The 21,643-nt window shown below is 38.4% G+C and overlaps 1 protein-coding gene and 1 long non-coding RNA gene across 3 annotated transcripts in view; both read left to right on the top strand.

Moving 5' to 3' along the window:
• The window catches only part of LOC308075733 (NACHT, LRR and PYD domains-containing protein 3-like), a gene marked incomplete at its 3' end in the record, with an annotated part of 187,927 nt that overhangs the window by 126,239 nt on the left and 40,045 nt on the right, over positions 1-21,643 (top strand). The gene's annotated exons all lie outside the window — the stretch shown is intronic.
• LOC308076517 lies at positions 2,588-10,284 on the top strand. 2 transcript variants are annotated; one of them, XR_013932287.1, is made up of 5 exons: positions 2,588-2,724; positions 4,502-4,639; positions 4,926-5,023; positions 9,497-10,095; positions 10,180-10,284. It is a non-coding gene; the product is annotated as an uncharacterized lncRNA (long non-coding RNA). The 2 variants fall into 2 exon arrangements; XR_013932288.1 differs by lacking the exon at positions 10,180-10,284 and having other exon boundaries at positions 9,497-10,160.

Raw genomic sequence — 21,643 nt, 5'->3', positions numbered from 1 at the left:
GCTGATCTACAAGCTCACAGTGCGTTGAGACCTTGTAGATCTGATATTTTATCAAATAAACGTGAAATGTTTGGAATGTTTTTGAAAGATACCCAACAAACACCACAACACAAATCTTGTTTGGGGGTCCCTGGCACAAAATCATTTCAGATGGTCTGTGGACAAATACATATTTGGGATCCTTGATTTGAAAATGTCTATCAGTCTATGAAATGGTTTTCTGATGACACCTGCTGGCTATGTGGAGCAACTGCAGCCTACAAGGAGCAGCTTCCTCTCTTTCATCCACAGACAGTTTAAAAGTTGTTAATGTAGAATACAACATTAATAAATGTACATAATGATCTGTCCTGGTAAGAATAATTATATTATTACACATATAAAATGATTGACATAATGAATACTTATATGAATCTATAAGAGTCTGTTTATTATTATTGTCATCAGTTAGTAGTTTATTGGACTGTTGTTGTCATGTCAACAAACTGTCCTATCCAGTTTATAAGTCAACAGGCTGGAAATGTTGCTGTTGATGATAATAATAATAATAATAATAATAATAATAATAATAACAATAATAATAATAAGTTGGGACACCTGTAAGAATTGTTTGCATCAACTTTCGATTTATTTCAAGATGCAAAATTGTGTAAAATGTTAAATCCAGAACTTTTCAATTGAATTATTATGTCTGATCTGGGCTATATGGAGTGAAAACAGTCTGGCACTCGGGCTATCTATGTGTTGTTATTGTCTGTGTTCCTATTGTGTCTGAAATAAAGTTTATATGTAGGCTACAGTATGAGTCCTTTAGGGGGTTCCAGGGGGTCCCCAGCTAAACATGTTAACATACAAGTAGAATCTAAATCAGTTGAACCACTTTACCTTTATAATATACATCATGTATTGTACACCATTAAAAAAACCTAAACAATAATAGTTAAAATGGGGATATTGACCGTTTTGAAAATGTATGTCAGGCATATCATATGGATTGGCTAGGCAGGACCTTTATAGATATTTACAGTTAAGGGATTCTTTTTTTTGCAAAAAGATAAGAGTCTAATCCAGGGACCACACCAATTATTCATATATTTACTGTTGCGTATAACTCAAGAAGTAATGTAAGTAATCTATATAATAGAATTGTATCATTGAATAAGGACTCCACAATATATATGAAACAACGATGGGAAAAAGAGCTGGACGTTTATATAAGTGAAGACGTGTGGAAAACACAATCCATGTCCACTAATTCTCTGACCTGGAGAGACTTTGGTTGGAAAAAACAGATCCTTTATCATCCCAAACAGAAGTCTATTATTATGTTGATCATAAAACCTAATACCAATTAAATGATTGAATGTCAGTCTCCAGGTTTTCTTCATATTATGTTACATAATACATAATTTATGTATGACACTGATTTACTATGACTGTATCTGTATGGCACATAGTACATAAAAACAATGGAATGTACTTTATTTTTGACTTAATGTGTTCATTGTATTTACTCGTTACATTTTAACACAAGTATCTGTATTTTCTACTCCGTACCTTTTCCAAACAGGCTCGTTACTGTAATTTTAATGCATGAAAATGATTTAAAATAATATTAATATATATCTTTTTCGACCTGAATAGCTGGTTCCAGGCTCCGCCAATCCTATGAAGCATTACTCGCGGTCCCCTACATCCCAGCTTGTGATTGGCTCTCTGTCAATGTTGTGAAATGTCATTGGCTGTAAACCCGGAAACACAGACCACCACCAAAGATTGTTAATTTATGAAGATCCACCATCCCGCCTGGAGCCACTAGAGGCGACATGGTACATAAACCCTACACATGGTCTCCTAGTGGGCGCCGGCGTCTGACGGCAAATCTCGCGAACGTCCAATGTTTCTCTGTTTACTGGCGCTAGATCCCGCGAGAGTGTGTTGCTGGGACAGAGACATGTCGATAATAAGGTAGATTTTCTCCTGATTCAGTCTCTCTGAAAAAATACATTTTAGTGTGAAAAATGTTGTACATATTATGTGTCTTGTGACGATCTGGTCCAATATTTAGTTCAGTGACCATGGAGCTATAGAATGGTTTAGAAGCTGTAATAATAATAATAATAATAATAATAATAAAGAATGGTTCAGAAGCTGTAATAATAATAATAATAATAATAATAATAATAATAATAATAATAATAAAGAATGGTTCAGAAGCTGTAATAATAATAATAATAATAATAATAATAATAATAATAATAATAATAATAATAAAGAATGGTTCAGAAGCTGTAATAATAATAATAATAATAATAATAATAATAATAATAATAATAAAGAATGGTTCAGAAGCTGTAATAATAATAATAATAATAATAATAATAATAATAATAATAATAATAATAATAATAATAATAATAATAATAAAGAATGGTTCAGAAGCTGTGTTCACGTTCACTCTCCCATTAGCTTTAGAATGAATAGACTCCAACATGCTTCCGGTCTCCTAAAAAGGCGCCCCGCCCACTTCACACAGAAACAGGAAGTAAACTGGAGATGGTGGGTCTTTATTTCCCTAAACCTATGTGACGCATCCTACTGGGTCGCGGTTCTCCGTTCTGAATCCCCATAGACGTGTTATAATGTAATAACAAGAAGTGTGTTCCATAAATAAACTAATAACCCGGAGGTTTGACTCTTATGGATATGAAGCATCAACTGACGGTGAGAAAACATTAATGTTACTTCAGACAAAATGAGTTAAATTTTCTCCATAAACAGACTGTATGAAATATGAGTGACTGACTATCATAAACAATACAAAGCCTCATCGACAACAGCGCCGAGACACTTTGTTTATTTATGGATCATAATTCATATATGAGACGATTTGAAGACCCGATGTTATTCTCTCTAGAGAAATGACTTCCACGACCCAGAGGATGAGGCAGTGACGTCAGGACTTCTGTACTCTATGATGACAAGCCAATGGCTTTCTTGGGTTTTTTAATTCCTATTAGCCATAGTGGTGGAAAAAGTACTGAAATGTTTTACTTAAGTAAAAGTATCAATACTGCAATGTAGAAATACTCTGTTACAAGTAAAAGTCTGTAATCAAAATGTAATTGAGTACAAAAGTATTGGCATCAAAATATACTTAAAGTACCAAAAGTAAAAGTACTCTATTATGCAGTCTCTAAAATGTGTAAAAATCTCTTGAAAATAGACAAAGTTTAAATACTGAAGTGGTTAATGTATATGTGTTGTAATAATTCAAGTAACTCGTAACTAAAGTTTTCAAATAATTGTAGTGAAGTAAAAGTACAATATTTGCCTCTGAGATGTAGTGGAGTATAGATGTAAAAGTATTGGAAATACTCAAGTAAAGTACAAATACCTCAAAATTGTACTTAAGTACATAACTCAAGTACATGTACTTAGTTACTTTCCACCACCGCTATAGCTGACCTTGTATTGAACTGTACCTTCATGTGCTTTTTTCTGCAAACTTCTAATAAAGTATTCAATCAATCAATCAATCAATCAATCAATCAATCAAAAACGTGACGCAGGATGAATCAGAGGATCATCCACACATCATTAAGGTTACGTTAGCTTAGTATTCCATGCTGTATCAGTGTACCAGTCTGTTTGCCATGCTGTAGCTCAGGGGTCGTCAACAGGGGGTCCGGGACCCCTAGTGGGTCCTCAGAGCTACTACAGGGGGTCCGCCAAATCTTTGTGTGATAGGATTTAGTTTTTTTTTTTTGCATTAACCACTTGAACCCTAGCATCCCTATTCTGAAGGGAACATTAACCCAAATAGCAGATCTACAAGCTCACAACGGCTGTTTTTGGCAAAGAGGGTGTGTGTGTGTGTGTGTGTGTGTGTGTGTGTGTGTGTGTGTGTGTGTGTGTGTGTGTGTGTGTGTGTGTGTGTGTGTGTGTGTGTGTGTGTGTGTGTGTGTGTGTGTGTGTGGGGGGGGGGCTGAAATGAAGAAAGAAACTGAATTTACACACTGATGATTGTATGAAATCTATGAACATTTTTACTCTGCAACACAATTGTATGCAATGTAGTGGTGGGGGTCCCTGCTTCATCTCTCTCTCAGCGAGGGGGTCCCTGCTTCATCTCTCTCTCAGTGAGGGGGTCCCTGCTTCATCTCTCTCTCAGCGAGGGGGTCCCTGCTTCATCTCTCTCTCAGCGAGGGGGTCCCTGCTTCATCTCTCTCTCAGCGAGGGGGTCCCTGCTTCATCTCTCTCTCAGTGAGGGGGTCCCTGCTTCATCTCTCTCTCAGCGAGGGGGTCCCTGCTTCATCTCTCTCTCAGCGAGGGGGTCCCTGCTTCATCTCTCTCTCAGCGAGGGGGTCCCTGCTTCATCTCTCTCTCAATATATAGGACCTCAATGGAAACAAGTTGTGTTCTCCTTTTAGACTAAGTGTGTGACTGTACTGTGATGTTTGTATTTATGTCTAATAAAATATTCAATCAATCAATCAAGGCTAAGCTCCAGCAGCTCTGCATACTGTGGGTCTTTTGGTAGATGCTCTTCAGGCAGGACTGGAAAGGTGTTTTGGATGCTTGGTGATCCAGAGGTTCAGGACCTGCTGGACACGTGATGAAGACATCCTATAACATGGTAAATGCTGCTGATGCTCTTTACTTTATTGATGATGAGGACATTTTGTCATTTGAAGTGTCCATAATGTACTGAGATATTGTTTCTGTCAATGTAAGTCATGTTTACTTGTGAAAACTAAATGACAACCTTTACTAATCCTCATGTGTATGAAAAGTCATTTAGCAAAACATTCTAGCATTAAAATGTCTAATTCCATGATGTATTGTTTTTATCTAGGTATTAAAACAGTGTTTATTGGGGAAAAGCTTAAATCCTTTGGTTTTGTGGTTTTGTTATTCCATAGGCCTCGACTACATCCAAAGCCATCTGAAGGATCAACCCACGGTGCATTCAGGTCCCAGTCTTCAGATGAGGATGACTTCTTCTCCACCATCAAGCAGGGTAAATAATGCACATGAAAACACAAGCAGCTGCAGTCCTACCTGACCGGTCCAGATGATACCATGAACGTCCTCTAGTCTTTACATCAGTGTGACACCTGGCTCTCAAGCTCAACACACTGGATTCATTGATTGATTGAATACTTTATTTATGCAGAAAAAAAGCCCATGAAAGTACAGTTTAAATACAAGGTCAACTAAATGGGAATGAAAAGCCCATGAAAGCCTAATGGCTTGTTTCTAATGGGGTCCATGTACTCAATTCATAGTGAAAACACCACTACCTGCCTCAGCTGCCTGTGAGAGGCTTCTTAACACCACAGGACTGATTTTCTGCCCGAAAAGGTCAAAGAACTGTGAGAACCAGCTGTGTGTGTGTGTGTGTGTGTGTGTGTGTGTGTGTGTGTGTGTGTGTGTGTGTGTGTGTGTGTGTGTGTGTGTGTGTGTGTGTGTGTGTGTGTGTGTGTGTGTGTGTGTGTGTGTGTGTGTGTGTGTGTGTGTGTGTGTGTGTGTGTGTTCAGAAAGTGTCTAAATACTATTTCATTGAGCAGCTAGCATGGCTCTAGAGTAACCTCATTGTGTTATGTGATACTGTAAGTAAGTACATTTTATTTATATAGCACTTCTCACAGAGAGGACTCACAAAGTGCTTCACATACAGAGAGATTAAAAACAAAACAAGGTATTAAAGCAGGTAGAACAGAAGAAGCTGTACAATTCATCTCAATCAGGACAGCAAATAACACAAACGTGTAAATAACATCATGTAACATGTGTAAAAGCTTGTTGAAATAGCAGCGTTTTAAGGTTGTTCTTAAACATGTCCACAGAGGCTGTAGTTCTCCAGACATGTGGAAGAGCGTTCTAAAGCCTGGGAGCTACAGCCTGAAAGGCTCTTGTCTCCTTTAGTTCTTAGATTAGTGTGTGAACTGTTACCAGACCCTGTTCAGCAGACCTTAGGGCCCTCCCTGGTACATAACGTGGGACCAGGTCGGTTAGGTATTCTGGGGCCTGACCATGCAGAGCTCTATAGGTGACTCACCAGGACCTTGAAATGGACCCTGAAGTTAACAGGAAGCTTTAGTTCTCAGATGGACTCAAACTCAACTTTATGAGTCTCTAAGTTTGCAGTAATCATTGTAATAATAAACTGATCACTGGTTAGTTTTGAGATGCACGGTGCAGAAGGGCTGGTGGAGATGGAGAGAACCTGAAGCTGATAAATGGATGAGCAGAGGAGAAGATAGGCAGAAGAAACAGGAGGTGGACAGGGATTGGGAAGGAGAAGATGGGTGGAAAATAAGAGGAAGGAAGGTGATGGGTAACGTTTAAAATGCACTTTTATTATTGTTTACAGAATGCACTTTATTATTTACTGTATCTCCTTTTTAGGAGAGGAGTTTACTACACATGAAGTATGTTTTTGTTCATGTACTTATGTTGAACGTTTGAGCTTCACTGTGCAGTGTTCACTTTTATCTGCTTGAAGTAAGTTTCTCTATGACTAGAATGCACAGCCATACGTCACTTTACTGCATCTCCTTTAAGAGACAATAGTTTCATTACTAAACATTATGTGTTTTTGAGGTTACAGTTGGCTTTGCACATCCGGTAAAAATACCTTTCACCTTTAATCTTAAAGTACATTTCAGAGCCTGTACTTTTTTACTTTTACTTGAGTAATTATTTGAATGAGTACTTCCATTTTTACCAAAGTCGTTTTTTACACAAGTAATTGTACTTCTACTCGAGTACAGAATGTCAGTACTTTTCCCATCTCTGCAGAGCACTGATGGGTCGTTGAAATAGAAATGATAAAACTCCCTGTAGGCTGCAGTCGCTCATTATAACCAGCAGGTGTCATCAGAAAACCATTTCATAGACTGATAGACTTTTTAGACAACTGAAGATATCTGAACTATCATCACAAGTATACTCACAGTATCAAATGTAAAAGTACTCTTTATGCAGAATGGTTCATTTAACCATTAAATAATAGTATTGTAATTAGTAATGAGTTAATGTGTTATATAAATGGGACAAATGTCATGTCAGTGGCTCTGAAGATGGAGAACTATGTATGTTTAACGTGTAGCAGTGAAAAGTCATGTTCTTACAACACAACAACAACTCCTACATGTAATAAGTACATTACTGAAGTAAATGTTAGTTAGTGTCCATCACTGCTATTAACTATGATAAACATGAAATATAGTGATTTGTTTTATATTCAGTGGAGAATCCACTCATTAGATTTAGAGATAAGATCCAACAATGCATTGCAGATATGAATGAATGCCATGCTCAAATCCCAAGCGTTTTGAGCTTGTAGATCTGCTATTTTTGCTACTTTGGAGTGACATAGAATGGCGAAGTAGGCATTAATTTACGAAAAAAGTTAAAATACAGAGATCAGAGGTTTCTGCCCCACAGTATATGCAATGTGTTCCTCTGGAGTGAGTGTGTAAATATATAGAGGCCCTCTCCACCCTACTATAGACCAATAATCATTATACTGTATTGTGACAATAACTTTAAATAAACATTACTTGTGATACTTATATTATTATCACTTCCATGACCAAGAGGATTATGATGAGCAAAAAGCAAGATGTAACAGTAAATATAACAGATTAGATCTGACCATCATAGTAAAGACTATGTATGTATATACATATGTATATATGTGTACATATGTATATATGTGTACATATGTATATATGTGTGTGAGTCTTGGGTATGACGTTAAACTGCATCCGACGGTGGGGGGGCCTGGACCTAGGGGACAGAATGAGGGTACCCTTAACCACTGTTATACCTCCGGGTGGCCTCTGGCAAAGGCTCAGTACCTGACAGCCCCCAAACCAGAGTTACGGTGAAGTTCTGGGCAGGTGGGGCTCAGAGGCCTGGGAAGGCAACCCGCCCAGGAGAAGGGAGACTCCAAAATGAAACCTCCACTTCCTTGTGGCAATACCCTACATATGGGATGGGCTTCTGGAGTCAACCCAATGGACCTATAGGTGGTCCGCTGCTATCTCAAGCAACGTTCTGGCAACTCCTGCGATGACGTTGGTGCCAAGCTGTATTGGCTTCTGCCTCTCCCTTGGATCCTACCAGCACAGTGGAAAGGGGGGACCAGCTAAGTGGGTCTCCCCACTTAGCTGGTCTCCCATACCTTGAAACCCAGGCTTGCTCACTGGAGAGGACACTCCGGCGTCGCTTCACCGCGACGGCACAACACGGGGAGCAGCAGTCTACCGGTGATAAGCCTCGCTTGATTGGCGTAAATGCGAGGCGCCAGGGGTTGCTCCTGACGGTGGGAGAGATTGTTAAGTCTCGACTGAACAGCTACCGCCCGCCTAAAGTATCATTTATAGTCGGACGTAAGGATACGTAACGAGCGCCGGCGCTCCTTACGTTGTCGTTTTTGTCTCCCCCTCCGTCACCTGCGGCTCCAGTTTTTCCTTCCGTGCAGTCGACATTCACCGTCAGGCCGACGTGCACGTTGGTGGTAGTACCATTGGCGCCCGTTGGCAGTATAAGGGTTTCAATCCTCCCCCAAATTCATAGCATGATAAATGATCACCGTAGCATCAGGTAAATCAGTAAACTGCATGGTTTTGTTGTTGTAGTGACCTACCTCCTACCACAGTGCAGTGAGTACCAGTGACTGACGATGCTGCTGCTTTGTTTGGGCTGAAACATGAGCTAAATCAACCAGAACCCTCATTGTGGCCTTTACTACAGACACTACTTGGTCTTAATGCTTTGCATCTGTGGCCTGCATGGTCATATTGGTCTGAAATTATAATTTTGTTGTGTTGTCTCACTTTGACTTACCTCCGGGCTATGGTCGATGCCTACACCCCTGCCCGACCACTTCGGTCTGCCACCTCGGGGCGACTGACTGCCTCATCACTCAAGGGTCCTTCTGGCCGATCCACACGGTCACGACTTTTTTCTGTTCTGGCCCCACAGTGGTGGAATGGACTTCCCACTGATGTCAGGACAGCAGAGTCACTGCCCATCTTTCGCCGCAGGCTGAAAACCCACCTCTTCAGGAAACGCTACCCTTCCTCTTTGCCTGGCCTACTTGTTGTTAACTAGTTGTACGAACGCTTGTTTTATTGTTGTATTGTTTTATTGGATCTTGTTTAGTCGATACAATTATTTGTTTTAGCTCTTGCTCATTTGATTTTCCTATTTGTCTCATCTGTTTAAGGAAATAGGTAGCTGATATATTGCACTTTTACCTTAGCGCTAGGTATACTCTTGGTTGCTTGTTTTTGCAGAAAATGCACTTCAGACTTCTGGTGATTAGTAGTTTCCTTCCCTACCTATGTTGAATGCACTTATTGTAAGACACTTTGGATAAAAGCGTCTGCTAAATGACTGTAATGTAATGTAATGTAATGATTATGTTTTGAATTTTGAATTTTAATCTAATTATTAATCTGTTTTGTTTCTGGTTTAGGACTTGATGTGGGCCCAGGCTGGCTGCGGTGCTGCGTGTGTGTGTGTGAGGTTGCTGCAGTGTTGGGGGTCTTCTCCACACCAGGTTGGGTGTCCGTGTCCTGGTAGACTGCCCCAACGCTCCTGATTTCGTGTATAGAGGGGCGGGTGTAAGAGCCGGCGAGAGATTGCGCCTGATCCCATTGGTTCACCGATCTGTCCGTCAACCCCCGCCCCGTTAACACAACATTACGAGCGACGCCCACTGCACTCTGGTTGGTTGGGAAATGAAACACTTCCTCATACCGAGTACACCGACTCGCTGGGCCAGGCTTTTATTTTTTAGCAAAACTAAACAATAAAAGCCTGGAGATCGAGGCTAGTGTCCTGGTAACCCCCCAACCCAGGTCTGGTATGATTGGTTAGTATCATGTTCTGTTCTATTATGATTTAATGTAGTATATGATGTTATTTACAGTTCATTGTGAGTCTGTGTTGTCACCCTGCCACCCTGTCACCCTGCCACCCCGTCACCCCGTCACCCCGTCACCCCGCCACCCCGCCACCCCGCCACCCCGTCACCCCGTCACCCCTTCAGAGCTCATAATAACTGTTTAAAATGTGAGTTCATACTAACTTTTACTGTTAACTGTCTGTGAAATAAAACTATGTAAATGTGTACTTTATGCCACGCCTCTGCCTCAGATCTTTACATGTACAACCAACCTTATGGGAGTTATTCTGTGTAATCAGAGTAATTCCTTGTAATCAGAGTAATTCTGTGTAATCAGAGTCATTCCGTGTAATCAGGTGCACTTCCACATTTACATTAGAACCATTTCCTAGGGTGCAGTTTCCTAGGTGGTGTAGTTGGCTACATTTAGTTAGTTAGTTAGTTAGTTTATTTATTTCGGTCATGATTTACAAAAACAAAACAGTTGAGCATACAAAATATTTTCAGCAAAATCATTTGACCGAAAAGGTTTGGGCTGAAGCCGAAGCTTATTATGCCCACCTTATTAATAATCAAATTAAATTAAGTGTCACAAAAAATAAATAAACAAAAGAGTAAAAAAAGAAAACAAAACAAAACAGAAGAAAACCAAATGTCAACAATGCTAAGTCTTACATATGAAAACGAAACGTAACAAACGAAACAAAATGAAGAGAAACATTTCCAGCTTTGTGTCAGTTACATAGAAAAACAAAAGGCAAGAAGCAAAACAATTCAAAATGATTTCTATTTATATATTGAAGTGGTAGCTTCATATATATAAATGTTCATTTTTTTATATTAAATTTAAGACAATTTGATTCGCATAAATACTCGATACATACATACATATATACATATATATATATATATTCATATAGATACGTACGTGTACATTCCTTCTTACCGCCCTGTTGTAGGTAGGTAGGTGGATGGGTGGGCCTGGTCAGGTGGTCCTTGTCCTTGAGGATAGTTTAATATACTAAGTGGTCCAGAGAGTCTTACTGGATGAGCCCACTAGGTGGCACTTTAGGCCAGTGGTTCTCAAACATTGTCATGTCAAGGACATCAAATTAATATGTATTTATATAAATTACTATCACATGTATTTGGCTGGACCCCCATCTGAACATACATATTTTGTGCCAGGGACCCCTTGATTTATTGTTAAATTAGTTGTACTTGTTTCTGTAATTGTATTCTTGCTCTGTAAAGCACTTTGAGCTGCATTTCATGTCATGAAAGGTGCGACACAAATACAGTTTATTATTATTAAGAAGATTTGTTTATATATATATGTTTGTAATTCAAACCCCCCCCCCCCCCCACACACACACATTTTCAAGATGTTTTAAAAACTAGATCTACAAGCTCACAATGTGTCGTAATGCAAAAAAGCTCAAAACACGTCGCTTGTAGATCTGCTACTTTTGATGCTTTTGTGTGACGCTGATCAAGTAGGACAAAAAGTTAAGATATGGAGATATACGCGGTTTCTGCCTGACAACAACTATCACCATTATTTAGAATTGGGACAAATCATGTTCTACCAAAACATTTCATATGATTTATTAACACTAATTTAAAAAAAAAAGTTTGAAAATATTCTTAAATTATTTATATATATGAATTACATAACATTCATACAATATTGTGGTCTGCTTGCACTCTGCCAGAAAACACTCCTGTCTAAGACAAGGATTCACAACAATGTATTTGTTAAAAATCATTAAAAACTAACCATGTGTATTGATAACATCTGGTGTCCCAACCATAACATGTCAACTCTGTCTGTCCTAAATCCAAACTAAATTAATGAAGAAAAAAAAGTGTAATTCTATTAGCATTAATAGAACCTAAACAACTTTGAAACATAAATTGTCAACTCACTACGTCTGTGGAATGAAAAAAACATAACATTTTGTCATCTCAGTCAGATATATCATGTTATGGAGTTAGGAGGTTGGTCCATTACATGGTTTAATAGTCACTTTGATCTTTTAAAATATACTTTCCCGGCATAATTGAAGAATATATAAAAAAGCTAAAGGTTTTGTCCCTCTTCTCAAGACTGGGTGCTATATGTATTTACATTATTTAAATAGTAAAATGTGTGAAACAAGTCCTAACAGGATAGTATTAGTCATATTATTATAATTATTAGTATTAGAAGAGCTGACAAGTATTTTAATGTTTTATTTACATTTTGCATGGAAATAAAACATGTAAAAACAGCAGGTCATAGAATATAAATAAAGACTAAATAAACTGTAGGTCATAGAATATAAATAAAGACTAAATAAACTGTAGGTCATAGAATATAAAGACTAAATAAAGACCACACACACACACACACACACACACACACACACACACACACACACACACACACACACACACACACACACACACACACAAGCCGTCTTGTCTCAGCACTGTAATTATTCGGCCATCTTGGATCTCGTACATTCACATACTGTAATCCCGTCCCAAGTCTCACGAGACTTTGTACCTCTGTTCCAGTCTGTGTTCATCTCACACAGGATGTTAGAGAGCAGAGAAAGAGGCAGTGAAACAGTTAAACATCACCATGCCAAGGAGACTGGCACCATGCCAAGGAGACTGGCACCATGCCAAAGAAACCCAAAGAGGAAACTCTGCTAGGCCTCAGCCTGTCAGGGAAACACTTCTGAACTCTAATATTTACACACCAGGCTATAAGCATAATTTATGCTCTGACATCGCACACATAGAATATCCGACCTCCAAGCTCACAATGTGTGGCATAGGGTTGTGAGATTAGTTCTGCTATTCTCAGTGTGCAACACTGTTGTGTGATGAAGTATAAATGTGATGAAGTTGTGTATGAATAGAGTTCAACCAGTGGTGCAATGTAGAAATACTCTGTTACAAGTGAAAGTCCGAAATTTACTTAAGTATGAATGTACTTAAAGTACAAAAGTAAAAGTACTGATTATGCAGAATGTCCCATTTCACGTTTTTCAAATGTATGAAAAATCTTTTGAAAATAGCAGATCTACAAGCTCACAATTTGTCGCATCGCGACACATTGTGAAATGTAAAATATGTATATATATATATATATATATGATTAAATGATCTTTCCCCCCAAAAATCATGTTTTTGCATCGAACGGTTACGTTTTGCGCATTTGATCCCTATGGATCAAAGTGGAAATGCTTTTCGGGATTTGTTGAGTAAACCACCCTCGACATGTGATTAAAATTTGGGATTGATTGGACGTTTCGTTCGTGATTTTTGGCATTTTTGGTAAAACGGGCCCCTCCCACTAACTTTGGAAGCCAATTACGGACGAACGGTAAGGACTATCAAAATGCCGTTTGGATAGGTTTATCGCATGGGTCCATAGATCACGTGTACAGATTTTTGTGAGATTTGGAAAAAATCTGTAGAAAAAGGTGCAAAAAGTGTGTTTTGAAGAAAATTCTAAATGGCGGAAAATCTATCCTGACGCGAATGGGCGTGGCCTATATGGGGAGACGCGTCGTGACCCAAGGAATCCAGGGAGGAATCCATTTAGATTTTACGACCTACGGTTCAAGAGTTATAGGCCAAAACGTAAAGGGGGCTGTTATAGCGCCACCATGAGGCCGACTGGTGTAAAATGTTGTATCATAATTTCGCACCAAATTATGAACCTCCCCTGCAAGTCTTGTAACTCTAGCCCTTACAGTTTCTGAGAAAAAAATACTTGAATGGGCTTTTTTTAATTTTTCCATTAAAGTGGATGGGGAAATTTAATGCACTAATAAATCAATATCAATTAAACTATGTAACTAATGTCTTAGCAAAGTACAAGCGCACGATTCCCGGTGAAGCCCGGTGAAGCCTGTGCTATATGTCATTTTGACATACGGCACAAAATTGGGGGGAAAAAACTGTGGGAGGAGATCCATTCCAAAATAAAGTTTATCTATAATAAAGAAAGAAAGAAATAAAGTAGGTAGATTACTATAGTCTGGTTGCCCTGTTAGGGCAACCACACTAATGATAATAATAATAATATGACTCCACAATGATTACATATTATATACAGGCTTATGATGACAACTTACAAATGTAAGCAAATTATACGTGCCCTTTGACCTTTTCTACAGCATGCATGAGTGCATCCACATTCAACCCTAAAACATTCAGAATAGATAGTTTACATGTTTTAACAGAAAGGGAATGTGAGACTAAACTCATTGATTCTCATTATATGAGGAACAAAAACTATGTGACACCAACCAGAACACCATTGTTTTTTTGTTTTTTTTTCTAAACCGGATCACACAGCTCAGTTTAGAATGAATACGAGTAGTATCAGTGGCGTAAAGTAACTAAATACATTTACTCAAGTACTGTACTTAAGTATAATTTTGAGGCAGTTTTACTGTACTTGAGTATTTCCAATTTTCAATACTTTTACTTCTACTCCACTACATCTCAGAGGCAAATATTGTACTTTTACTCCACTACAATTATTTGACAACTTTAGTTACTTTGCAGATATAAATTATTACATTATAAAACATACATTAACCACTTAACCTATTTTATACCTGGCTATTTGAAAATAGCAGATCTACAAGCTCACAACGCGTCGCATCGCGACGCGTTTTGAGCTTGTAGATCTGCTATTTTCAAACATTTTAGTACTTTTTTCTTTTGGTACTTAAAGTATATTTTGATTCCAATACTTTTGTACTTTCACTCAAGTAAATTTTGAATTCCGGACTTTTACTTGTATCACTTGAGTATTTCTACATTGCAGTATTGATACTTTTACTTAAGTAAAACATTTGAGTTATTTTTCCACCACAGGTTGGCAGTTGTTCTCATAGAAGTGCTGTGGTTAACACTTTGTTGTCATCACTATAGAAACAGACACTTACACAGAACTATTGTTTGTTCAGACACAGATGAGGGGGGGGGGGTCTGTGAGAAAGTATATGCACGGAAAATACATTATTTATTTATTTATAATGTAGTCATTTATCAGACACTCTTAATGCAGAGTGATTTACAGTAAGCAGGTAAACACAAGGTAATGCATCACATGTATAGAAATAGTCATCTATAGGATCATAGGTAAACCAATAAATAACCTGTTATCAGTCTAACAAACAGTATAATATCAAAAAAATCAATAATCTGTATATTGAAACTATACACACTATTGTGTGTGTGTGTGTGTGCGTGCGTGCGTGCGTGCGGAGGCCCACTGTACGATGCTTAATGGAGCAGAAGACAGACAGACAGACAGACAGACAGACAGACAGACAGAACACATGTATAACTTTGTCTTGTTTGCTTTAGAACAGTAGAACTTCATAATGGCCTCTGGCTGGATGAGGTGTAACACTAGAACACTTTTAAATGAGCAGAACATACAGCCATGTGTTATTTGATGTTATATACAATGAGAGTCTCTCTCTCTCTCTCTCTCTCTCTCTCTCTCTCTCTCTCTCTCTCTCTCTCTCTCTCTCTCTCTCTCTCTCTCTCTCTCTCACTCAGTGAAATGCTGTGTCTTTCAGATGAGTCTGATCACAGATTCATCAGACTGCACTAATGCCGGATAACGTTATGTTCATATAATATAATATAATATAATATCAGGTCTTTCATTATGTCCTGTATGTACTTCCAGACATCAAACAGTTAACATGGTGAGGTCTGCAGCAGAGACACTAACTGTGTGTTTTTTTAACACATTAAACCCACAAAACAACACCTACCTAGAGAGCAGGAAACTTACTGGCAGAGAGACCTTGTTCTCAGAAAACACATGAACATCTGCGGTTAACATTTAGTTTCCTTATATAGAAATAGCCTTTACATGTTGCACTTATAGGGGGAGGGGGGTATGTGTGTTCTTGTCAACAGCACCAGTTATGAAGGGACGACATGTTTACTCTGACACAGTTAGAAGAGCCACTGTGTTTTAAAAACTACATTTATAGTTTATTTTGACATTAATTGTGAGCCTACAATCATATGTTTGTATTAGAAATGACATTAATATCAACACATTGATGCTGTCGTCTAACTGTAAGTTCTGCTGCTTTAGACAAGTTTAGACTAGAGTCTAATGTTGAAACTGTAAAACAGAGAGTGTAAGCTACACACACACACACACACACACACACACACACACACACACACACACACACACACACACACACACACACACACACACACACACACACACACACATGGACAGCAGCAGTTGGTTCATAAAGCAGCTGATAGACTGACTGCATGTTTGCTCTATACTGACCTCTGACCTCTGCACTAACTACCTGTTAAATACACTTAACTTTTATTATTAGTTTTTAAAGCATTAAGCTGAACACACTGTTCTCCTTTATGTAAACCAGGCTCATGAGTGAGCCCTGAATCATCATAAAAGCATACAGTAACAGTAGGCTATAGTTATAGTATGTACAATGGGCCTGATTCTCTTAACTTATTTTTGGGTATTTGTGGGTTTTGGCAGACGTACTCAAACTCACGTCTGCTCGGAGGCAGACTTACAGTATAATATGCCTCAAACCATACGTATCTGTTATTAGAATGCCTTATTCTTCATGAAAAATAAATTACAACAATTGACCAATTGAATGTGGCAAAGCTCAAATAAAATATTTGATGCGCCCAACATGTGTCATCTCATATAAAATAAAATAAAAAAGATGTCTGTTAAACGATCTATCGCTTGGATGCATATTGTAGACATGATGCAAATACAAACTGATTTGTATTTATTTTCAGTTACACACATAGAGCTGAATTAGGTCTCAGTGTGGTTGCCAGTGTGGCCACAGTTTCATATAGACCAATTATTATTTTTACCAACATTGAGACTGGATGCACAGGTGATTGTTTCATGCAATCAATTCTCAACCTGTTGTTTCGGGGTGCGCTGGTTTCAACACACCCCAACCTCCAGTGTGTTGGCTAGTGAGGCGCGTCCTAGCGAGACCTGACAGAATGGGTTTCATTGCGCATACTGGTTGCACGCATACTGGTTCTTATCAGTGTGACGTCGTCTGTTAAGGGGTCTATACTGATGTAAATAAGGAGGTTCATATGTTGCCTCCTGAGACATAAGGCTTGATAGTATAAATATGCAAATTGTGGCCAGACTTGCAGAAAGGTCCTACTAATTCAGCTTACTGAACAATAAATACAAATCAGTTTGTATTTGCATCATGTCTATAATATGCATCCAAGAAATAGATCCTTTAAAAGACATAGACATTATTTTATATATGATGACAAATGTTGGGCAAATAAATATTGTATTTGATGTTTGCCAGTGTATCTACATGTGTGTCATATCATATCATTTAGCTTCTGAACTCATTATTCCTGATAATCTTCTATTTGTTCTAACTCTGCATGAGGTTAAGTACATTACTGTAAATGCAAATGAACAAAACAATGAATTGTCTATAGTAATGTAATAGTAATAAATAATACACAATCATATCAGTAGTTATACTGTAAAACACAATGCAGGAAGATCAAAACATCAAAGAAGTCAACAGGACACATTATGATGTCTGATAGGCCAGTTGAGGACACACACACACACACACACACACACACACACACACACACACACACACACACACACACACACACACACACACACACACACACACACACACACACACACACACACACACACACACACACACACACACACACACGTTCACCCAAGCCCATATCACTGACTTCTTGGAACTGTGTATGCGTATGTGTGTACATGTGTGATGTGTGTGTCTATGTGTAGAGGTGGTGTGTTGTTGTGGTTTTTCTGTGTATCTGCTTCATGGATCACGTGACAGTCAGACCCTCGTACTAAAAGCCTGACAGAGTCCTGTGGCTTGTGTCTGCATGATGAGAGGATGTTTTTTATCACACTTCTGACTCTGAGTAATATGGAAACTACAGCTATAAGAGACAGGATGGGGGGGGGGGGGGGGGGGGGTTGTGGTGTGGTGGTGGGACTATAGATTGTCATGAACACACATGCTATTGTTTTAAACTTTTCATGTGTTTTTTCACTTTTTAGGACAGATGAGGGTCAGATGTTCTCAGAGAAGCATAATTCTTAATGATCTCAATCTTATCACTTGTGGTGATTGAATGTAATGGATCTGAAGTGGTCAGTGTGGTGTGATTGTGTTCTGCAAGAAAGACTACAGGGTCGACGGGCGATGACGTCACTGGGAGCGTGACCGGCGTGATCAAGACAGCTGTAGGACAGTCAGAAAACCCCAAACCTTTAAAAATCTATATTATTTGATGAAGGAGAAGTATAAATGTCCTGTAAAATAAGACTAAAGCTTAGACTTGTGTTTACCACTTAGCACTGAGCTTGTGTTGACAGAATGGTTGGAACGGATTTATTTTTATTTATTAATTTGGGTCATTCCAGAATTGGAGGACATTTTACGTCCCACCCAAGAAATGTCAAATAATCCATTTACAAAATACTAAATTATGCAGTTGTCGTGTAACTTTGACTTGTCCTGAGACCAAATCTAAATCAACTTGGAGAAAAAAATGTTTGAACATATTTAAAAAAAATACCAAATAAGTCTGTAGTACCCCTAAAATGCTAGTTTTCTCTTGTCCCACCCCCTTGGTGACCAAATTGAATCTCAGATAAAACTGTTAAAATGACACCTAAATCTACTTTCTTTTGCATTATTTTGTTCATAGATGTCTCTTGTAGATGTGGAAACATATTTTTTAATTAACATAATATTTTAAATAAGTATTATTATTATGCAAGGAACCTGTGTCCCACAACTTGCATGCAACCCTGTTACCTTAACCTTTTTAGCATGGTAAAAGAAGAAGAAAAGTGTGAGTCACATGACACACTAGAAGTGACATCATCAAACACTTTCTTAACGGCATGGGTAGAGCAAATGTATCTCCTCTTCTATTATTCATATTTTTATAACATTGTCAGCCTTGCTTGAATGTCTCAACCTACCTCACGCAACCCTGTCATGCATATTTCCAGAATAAGATAAATACTTGACAAAAAAATCTTTACTTATTTACTTATGTGAGTTTGTCCTCTTGGTAAATGCTAACAGCTATCTAAACAGATAGCTTCTATTCCTGAGAAAAAGCTAACATTAGCATAGATTTGCAATCCTGTTACTTGCAGCCCTGTTACTGTGATTAGAGTAACAGGGTTGTACAACATTAACAGGGTTGCATTAATAGAATTAAAACACTATTATTTATGGTTAAATTAAAAACATTACATAATCTAAACTATAATTTAGGTTAATCTACGTATTTTAAACATTATTGAATTTTACAGACTATATTGCTTCATTTTATTTTAACCATGTAGTCAAAATGAGTTTTAGTTGTTTGGTGGCAGTGGTGGGATGGTATGCCTTTATGAATTTGACAACTGTGAAGTAGACCATGATGCCAGGTGGTCGTGGAAGAGGCTGAGTTACCAGGCTGAACCCAGTTGAACAGGGGAGTCAAGAAAGTGTTTGGCGTGAGGGGAGCATTGGAGTTGGGGCCTCCAGTTAAAGGGGTTGTCATCTCTGTTCCCGATCCATCTGACTGTTCTCTGGTAGCCGCCAAACCAAGTGATTAAGGACCAGTGGTGCGACCAAAAGAGGCTACAGTGAGAACTCCATTGGCACCACCTGTTGATACTAGCTTCATGGAAGAGATGAGGAACTTTATGTGTCGTTCTAAACGGACTGAATCAATCTTTTTCTGGCCGTAACCAAGTCCAAACAGCTTCTGGTGCAATGGACACAGAGACATCATGACAGCCCAAGCCCACTGGATCAGAGACCTGATAATCCACCGAACCGAACTCCAGCCTCTCATGTTTCAGAACCGAGAATCCCAGACATCAGAGAAGGTGAGGATGCTGAGAGCTTCTCTGTGCGGTTTGAGTGCATGGGGGTGGAGGCAGGGAAAATGGGTTGCCCCGGTTGTCACTTTATTGACCAGACGGGCCCTTGAAGCATATGCTGGCATGGATGAACAACAGTCAGAGTCATACGAAGCTATCAAAACAGCAGTAGGCTTACCAAACAAATACAATGCTACTGAAGAGACTTATCGACAGAGGTTCTGCAGCACCATTGTTCCAGCAGAGGAGACTGTCAGAGAGATCTGACTGAAGGGGCTGTACAAGTGATGGATGCGTCCAGGCAGTCGTACCAAGGACGAGATTGGAGAGGTCATCATTCTACTACTACTACTATGTTACTACTTGTTGGGGAGGGAGTTCAAGCTGCTGACTGACCACTGAGCCCTAAGGTGGATGCACTAGCTCGATGCAACATCAGAATGCCTGCATCCTCTAGTGGTGGTCTATAGCCCTCCAACCATACCAGTTCACTATTAAGCATTTTTGTGGTAAGAAAAACCTTATTATTTTTCAAGGTTATGTGTGAGCCAAAGGGAGAAGGGGTGAAAAATATCATGGAGGCTCATTTCTCCAGTCCCAAAATTCCAAACATGTAATCACATTCATATTCAGGTATGAGGTCATTGATTGTGTAATGTTTGCAAGGGGAAGGTTCAGATTCCTCTTGCTCATGTTTTCACTATTCACTTTCACTATTCTTTGTCTACAGACTTAAATTACTGGACATAACCATTTAAGAAGGAGTGTTCATCCCCCTTAAGTTGTCATGTGATTTCCTGGTTATATTGATTTTCTGGTTGTATTATTAATTTCACAGAAGGAAATACTTTGTTAATTTATTAACATTAACACAGTATTTGTTATTGTCTGCATTGTACACATGGTTAGGGTAAATGGTTATGTCCTCTAACTTAATAGGCTTGACAGGTTAGGTCTAATTGAGGTGTGATCAATGCCACCTGTGTCTAAGTGGAACTACTTAGTAGAGTCTTCCCTGATTGGTCAAGTTAGCTGGTGATCAGGTATAAAAGGTGTTTGAAAACTAATAATCAGATGGGGTTGATGTTGGTGAGACGTGTCTTGTGTGAGCTCCTGTTTGCAAAATAAAACCCTGATTTTCTGGAACAGCTCTGCTGCCTCCTGGTCCATTTTCTATTTCCACACTACCTACCAACCATCCTCATGTGAAACATATTAAAAGTTATTCAAATAATATTTCATTTTCTTTTATTACAAGTTATTAAAAGACTAATTATGTGGTCTTGAGCATTTATTTGTCACATTGAAAATAATCTATAATCAGAATTAATGTAGCTATTCAACCCTGTTACTGTAATTTCAACCCTGTTACCATTATCATTTTAATCAAATATTAACATAAATGTCTTTCTCAACGCATAAGGGTTTGACCTATTGTCCTTTAAAGAGTTTAAGTAATTATATGCATAATGGGTTAGAGCAAATATTTGAAAAGTAATACTTTAATTAGTAAAGTGAAACATGCCACAATTGAAAAGTTGTGCAAGATAGATTTCAGAAGTTGCTTAAACTAATTAAAATAAATCCATATCTGAAATCAAATGTTTATTCAGAGAGAATGTTACTTCTTTAACCTAATGGTAAAGGAATTATATTTTAAAAATACATAATGCACTTTTTTCAGGTTCCTGAGTGTTGGTAACAGGGTTGCGCCAGGTATAGCAAACAACAAATAA

Source organism: Gymnoscopelus braueri (assembly GCF_963280865.1).
Source record: "Gymnoscopelus braueri genome assembly, chromosome: 20".
NCBI lineage: Eukaryota > Metazoa > Chordata > Actinopteri > Myctophiformes > Myctophidae > Gymnoscopelus > Gymnoscopelus braueri.
The sequence above is the reverse complement of the archived record's forward strand: the minus strand, read 5'-3'. Positions and strand labels throughout refer to the sequence as shown.